The sequence below is a fragment of the Vicia villosa genome, unplaced genomic scaffold (assembly GCF_029867415.1).
Source record: "Vicia villosa cultivar HV-30 ecotype Madison, WI unplaced genomic scaffold, Vvil1.0 ctg.000916F_1_1_3, whole genome shotgun sequence".
NCBI lineage: Eukaryota > Viridiplantae > Streptophyta > Magnoliopsida > Fabales > Fabaceae > Vicia > Vicia villosa.
The window spans coordinates 224,192-231,746 of NW_026705413.1; positions in this window are offsets into that span (position 1 = coordinate 224,192).

The window sequence follows — 7,555 nt, forward strand, 5'->3', positions numbered from 1 at the left end:
ATATTTCCTAGGTTGTGTCACATGCTTTTTGGTGTGTGTTATGTGAAAACTTTGAGCATGTGAAGTGTGCCTAATATCATGGGAGTGGCCATACTTGAACTGATCATACAATGGCTTGTATGTGAATTTCATTTCATCAACAGGTTCAAGTTTGTATGGGGTTTCACCCTTAAAACCAATGCCAACTCTTTTGTTTCCAGACACAGCATATATCATAGAAGCTAGATGACTTCTGCCAATACTTCTAGATAAGAACTTCCTGAAACTTAAATCATATTCTTTCAGAATATGGTTTAGACTAGGAGTGGATTTTTCTGAATCAGCAGGAGATCCAACATTATTGTATAATTTTAAAAGTTTTTCTTTTAATTCAGAATTCTCCAACTCAAGCTTTTTTGTTTCAAATTCAAATAGCTTTTTCAGCTCTTTGTATTTGAGACTAATCTGAGACTTGAATTCCAGAAGTTCAGTTAGACCGGAAACTAACTCATCTCTAGTAAGTTCAGAAAATACCTCTTCAGAATCTGATTCTGATGTAGATTCTGATCCGTCATCTTCTGTCGCCATCAGCGCACAGTTAGCCTGCTCATCTTCAGAGTCTGAATCATCTTCTGACTCATCCCAGGTTGCCATAAGACCTTTCTTCTTATGAAACTTCTTCTTGGGATTTTCCTTCTGAAGTTTTGGACATTCATTCTTGAAGTGTCCAGGCTCATTGCATTCATAGCACATGACCTTCTTCTTGTCAAATCTTCTGTCATCAGAAGATTCTCCACGTTCAAATTTCTTTGAACTTTTGACGCCTCTGAACTTCCTTTGCTTGTTCTTCCAGAGTTGATTTAGCCTTCTGGAGATCAAGGACAGTTCATCTTCTTCTTCAGATTCTGATTCTTCAGGATCTTCTTCTCTAGCCTGAAAAGCGTTAGTGCATTTCATGATATTGGATTTTAATGCAATAGACTTACCTTTCTTTTGAGGCTCATTTGCGTCCAGCTCTATTTCATGACTCCTCAAGGCACTGATAAGCTCTTCCAGAGAAACTTCATTCAGATTCTTTGCAATCTTGAATGCAGTCACCATAGGACCCCATCTTCTGGGTAAGCTTCTGATGATCTTCTTTACGTGATCAGCCTTGGTGTATCCCTTGTCAAGAACTCTCAATCCAGCAGTAAGAGTTTGAAATCTTGAAAACATCTTTTCAATGTCTTCATCATCCTCCATCTTGAAGGCTTCATACTTCTGGATTAAAGCGAGAGCTTTAGTCTCCTTGACTTGAGCATTTCCTTCATGAGTCATTTTCAAGGACTCATATATGTCATAGGCCGTTTCCCTGTTAGATATCTTCTCATACTCAGCATGAGAGATAGCATTCAGCAAAACAGTTCTGCATTTATGATGATTCCTGAAAAGCTTCTTCTGATCATCACTCATTTCTTGCCTTGTCAGCTTTACGCCACTGGCATTTACTGGATGTTTGTAACCATCCATCAGAAGATCCCATAGATCACCATCTAGACCAAGAAAGTAACTTTCCAGTTTATCTTTCCAGTATTCAAAGTTTTCACCATCAAATACCGGCGGTCTAGTATAACCATTGTTACCGTTGTGTTGCTCAGCAGAGCCAGATGTAGGTGTAGACTTTGCAGTTTCATCAGCCATCTTTTACTGAAGCGTTTTTCTCTTCCTGAATCTTTTCTAAACACGGTTAAGTGCTTGCACCTTAGAACCGGCGCTCTGATACCAATTGAAGGATAGAAAAACACTTAGAAAGGGGGGGTTTGAATAAGTGTAGCTTTAAAAACTTGATAGATAAAAATAAATTGCACAGTTATTTTTATCCTGGTTCGTTGTTAACTAAACTACTCCAGTCCACCCCCGCAGAGATGATTTACCTCAACTGAGGATTTAATCCACTAATCGCACGGATTACAATGGTTCTCCACTTAGTCAGCAACTAAGTCTTCCAGAGTCTTCTGATCACACACTGATCACTCCAGGAACAACTGCTTAGATACCCTCTAAGACTTTCTAGAGTATTCTGATCCACACGATCACTCTAGTTACAACCTGCTTAGATAACCTCTAAGACTTCCTAGAGTATTCTGATCCACACGATCACTCTAGTTCCTTACAACTTAATGTAATCAATTCTAAGAGTATTACAATTGCTTCTTAAAAGCTATAATCACAAACTGTGATATTTCTCTTAACGTTTAAGCTTAATCTCACTAATATATTACAACAGCAATGTAGTGAGCTTTGATGAAGATGAAGATTCTGAGCTTTGAGTAGAACAGAGTTTCAGCAGGTTAATATGAGTTGTTTTTTTTCAGAATCGTTAACCTTGCTTCTCATCAGAACTTCATATTTATAGGCGTTGGAGAAGATGACCGTTGAGTGCATTTAATGCTTTGCGTGTTCCGTACAGCATCGCATTTAATGTTATACGCTTTTGTCAACTACCTCGAGCCTTGTTCACGCTGTGTCTACTGACGTTGCCTTTAATAGCTTCTAACATTCCTTTTGTCAGTCAGCGTAGCCTGCCACATGTACTTCCTTCTGATCTGATGTTTGTGAATACAACGTTTGAATATCATCAGAGTCAAACAGCTTGGTGCAAAGCATCTTCTGATCTTCTGACCTTGAAGTGCTTCTGTGCGTGATACCATCAGAACTTCATTGCTTCTGATCTCATGTTCTTCTGATGCTTCCATAGACCCATGTTCTGATTCTGCTTCGACCATCTTCTGATGTCTTGCCAGACCATGTTCTGATGTTGCATGCTGAACTCTTTGAAACAAAGCTTCTGAGCGCTGAATTATGCATACTCTTTATATATTTCCTGAAAAGGAAATTGCATTGGATTAGAGTACCATATTATCTTAAGCAAAATTCATATTATTGTTATCATCAAAACTAAGATAATTGATCAGAACAAATCTTGTTCTAACATGTTCCACCACCATGGATTCCATTGGTAACAGTTCCGCTATTGCTTATTATGATTTTGACAATCCGATCTACCAAGCCGAGGAGGAAGCTTATGAAGATTGTGATCTCCCCGACGAGTTGGCCAGATTGTTGAAATAGGAAGAAAAGAAAGCAATTCAGCCGCATCAGGAGGAAATCGAGATGGTGAATGTTGGTACTAAAGAGCAAGTCCGAGAAGTCAAGATAGGGGCTGCGCTTGAGGATAGTGTGAAGCAGAGGCTTATTGCTATGTTGAAAGAGTATGCGGACATCTTTGCTTGGTCTTATGAGGATATGCCGGGTCTTGATACAGATATTATGGTACATCGTCTACCTCTCAAGGAAGATAGTCCTCCTGTCAAGCAGAAGCTTTGAAGGACTCGCCTAGATATGTCTGAGAAGATTAAGAAAGAAGTCGAGAAACAGTTTGATGTTGGTTTTCTGCAAGTTATGAATTACCCGCCGTGGGTCGCCAATATTGTTCCTGTACCTAAAAAGGACGGAAAGGTCAGGATGTGTGTTGACTATAGAGATTTGAATAGGGCGAGTCCGAAAGATGACTTTCCTCTTCCCCACATTGATGTGTTGGTGGATAATACTGCTCCTTTCAAAGTGTTTTCCTTCATTGATGGCTTCTCTGGGTACAATCAGATCAAGATGGCACCAGAAGACATGGAGAAAACAACGTTTATCACACCGTGGGGAACTTTCTGCTATAAAGTCATGCCTTTTGGGTTGAAAAACGCCGGGGCAACGTATCAGCGCGCCATGGTGACTCTTTTTCACGACATGATTCACAAAGAGATTGAAGTGTAAGTCGACGACATGATTGCAAAATCTCACACTAAAGAAGAGCACTTGGTTCACTTGCATAAGTTGTTTGAAAGGCTTCGGGAATTCAGATTGAGGTTGAATCCAAACAAATGCACTTTCGGAGTGCAATCCGGATAGTTGTTGGGCATTGTTGTTAGTGGTAAAGGTATTGAGGTCGATCCTGCAAAAATAAAAGCGATACAGGAGATGCCTGAGCCGAGAACAGAAAAAGAGGTTCGTGGTTTCCTAGGGAGGTTGAACTACATTGCTAGATTCATCTCTCATCTTACGACCACTTGTGAATCAATATTCAAATTGCTAAGAAAAGATCAAACGGCCAGGTGGAATAATGATTGTCAAAAGGCATTCAAAAAAGTGAAAGAGTATTTGCAGGAACCTCCGATACTAATGCCTCCAGTTCCAGGAAAGCCTTTGATTATGTACCTCACAGTTTTTGAAAATTCAATGGGATGTGTGCTGGGTCAACATGACGAGTCTGGCCGAAAAGAGCATGTAATATACTACCTTAGCAAAAAGTTTACCGACTGTGAATCCCGATACTCACTGCTCGAGAAAACTTGTTGTGCTTTGGTGTGGGCTGCTCGCCGACTGAGGCAGTACATGTTGGTTCACACCACCTTATTGATTTCCAAGATGGATCCTATCAAGTATGTCTTTGAGAAGCCCGCTCTCTCCGGAAGAGTAGCCAGGTGGCAAATGATCTTGACTGAATATGATATCCAAAATACTACCCAGAAAGCCATTAAAGGTAGTGTATTGGCGGATTATCTTGCACATCAGCCGGTCGAAGATGATGAACCAATGAATTTTGAATTCCCCGATGAGGACGTGTTGTACATCAGAGATTGTAACATTCCCGGACTAGAGGAAGGACCCGAACCAGGATCGCGATGGACGCTCGTGTTCGATGGTGCCTCTAATGCACTTGGGAATGGTGTTGGAGCTGTAATTACTTCTCCATCAGGCTTTCATATCCCGTTTACAACCAGAATTTGTTTTGATTGCACTAATAATATGGCTGAGTATGAAGCTTGCATCTATGGTATCGAAGCTGCGATTGACTTGCGAATCAAGTACTTGAAAGTTTATGGGGATTCCATTCTTGTCATTAGCCAGATCAATGGAGATTGGGAAACTCGCCATCAAAATCTGATTCCATACAGGTAGCATGTGATGAGACTTATTTCGTACTTTGATGAGATCACATTCAAGCATATTTCTAGAGAAGAGAACAATCTTGATGATGCTCTCGCTACTTTGGCTTCCATGTTCAAAGTGAAATGGGCCAATGAAGCGCCTAACATCACCATCAACAGGTTGGATGAACCAGCATTCTGCTTTGAGGCTGATGTTGAACTGGATGGAAATCCATGGTATCATGATATCAAAAAGTTCCTCGAAACTCAAGAGTATCCTCCCGAAGCATCGGTGACAGATAAGAAGTTTCTGAGAAGGTTCGCAGCTAAGTTCTACCTCAACGGCGGGGTTTTGTACAAGAGGCATCACGACGGTGTGTTACTCCGATGTGTTGTTAAGGAAGAAGCTTCGAAAATCATAGAAGAAATGCACGAAGGCGAGTTTGGTACCCATTCTAGTGGGCATACGATGGCTAAGAAGATCTTGAGGGCTGGTTACTATTGGTCCACTATGGAAACTGATTGTCATAACCATGTTAGAATTTGTCACAAGTGCCAGATCTATGCTGATAAAGTGCACGTGCCGCCTGTGCCTTTGAATGTCTTGACTTCTCCGTGGCCTTTTGCAATCCGCCGGAATGGACTTCATACGATAAAAATAGAAGTTATGAATTTTCAAACTTGGTGCGACATACTCGAAATAGGACTTGTGAATTATCTCGTATTTTCACCGTTTAAACCATTCTTCATGTCGCACTTCCTTAAAACCACAAGAACCCTTTATTGTTTTTTTTCAATTTTTGAATGGCAAAATAAACGTCGTTAATAACTTATAACTCAAATAAAGAGGGAAAATTTTGGGGTGCAACAGCTGCCCCTATTCAAACTTCTTGAACCTGGCGAGTGAGAAACGAAAGTTTCGAACCGTTGAGGTGGAAGGAGATTGAATACCAGAATGAACTCGGAAATTTGCGCTCTTGATCAACAGAAGACCCCATCTTATAAAAAGAAGGAATGTACCACCCCGCAAGCAGGGAGAAAAAACTTCAGTTGATATGGTTAATTAAACAACTCCAACTTGCGATAAGAAGGAACAGGTAACCCCACAAGCAGGGGAAGAGACTTCAATTGATCTGGATATCAAGAGAAGGCACATCTTCGAATGATCTGGGTATCAAATGTAGCAGATGTCTTCCGAATTGGGGATAGATGTCTAAGTCGATCTGGGCATCGAAATGAGATATTCGGGCTGATCTGGGCATCAACGGGTAATAAGTATCTATGGTCTGGGTACCAAGGCAACATTTCCATCTGATGCAATTAAATCATCAGGCAGATATTCCAACTGATCTGGGTATCAGCGGCTTGCTCCTTCGTAAGATCGACGAGATCCAGAGGCGGTTCCCTCAACTGAAAGTCTGGTTCATCAGGACAGGAACAATATCTCTTCCGATCTGTGTACGCCGGGAAAGGAAATCTTTAAATTGATCTAGGCTCGATCCTAGAAAATAAGTAGAACAATCCTCTTCTGAATGACAAAGTCAGTCAGACAGATATCTCCATCTGATCTGGGCATCAGTGGCTTGCTCCTTCGTAAGATCGATGAGATCCAGATGCGGTTCCCTTAACTGAAAGTCTGATTTATCAAGAATAGGAACAGATATCTCTTCCGAACTATGTGCGCCAGGAAAAGAAATGTCAGAAACAGGTAGACAAGTCTTCTTATGAACGAAAATAAATCGTCAGGACGTAGATATTTCCGACTGATCTGAGGCATCAGCAAGCTTGCTCCTTCGGAATATCGACAAAGATCCGGGCAGCTCCTTCAACTGAACTGGAATCAGGATAGGAACAAATATCTTCCACCGATCTGGGGGCATCGGGAATAGGAATGTCTTTGAACTGATCTGAGCTGCGTCAGAAAATAAGTAGAACAATCCTCTTCTGATTCGAAACATCAGGATAAGCGCCTGTAATGACTAGGCGAGTTGCTCTCTAGGGGGCATTTTAAAACTTGATAACTTTCTTGTAGAAAGAAACAAATATGATATGATTTATGCATGATGCATGTATGAATGTTGTTTTATGGAGTAATGTTTCCGAGAATGGAAACGCTGCACGTTTTAGAGAATGCGATGCGAATGATGCATGATTCGGATGCTGCTTGGTGAAGCAACAGAGGAGCATTGAATTGCTGAAGAAGTCCTGGAGAGAGCATGGAACTCTGTGGGGAGGACAAGACGAGTGACCAAGGGTCACAACCTGCGAGCTGGCAAAGATGGATCAGAAATCTGCTGGAGACGATCAAACCTAAATGCGAGCTCTGACTGGGGAATAAATCCTGCTTGGGGATATCCTTGACGAACACAGATTCTGCTGAGGATACAAGTGAATCTCTGCTAAGGAAAGACTCAGCGGGGAATATGAATACTTCTGCATAGCGATCCGCTGAGGAGGTAAGAGATCCGCTGGGGATAAGGAACCTGGCATAGGAACCTCTTATTAAGATAACTCCACTGGGGAATAAGATGACTCTCCTGGGGAAAACAGGTCAATCTATTGGGGAGAGAAACACTCTAATAGGGAGAACGAGGAACTCGGGCAAGGAACCTCGT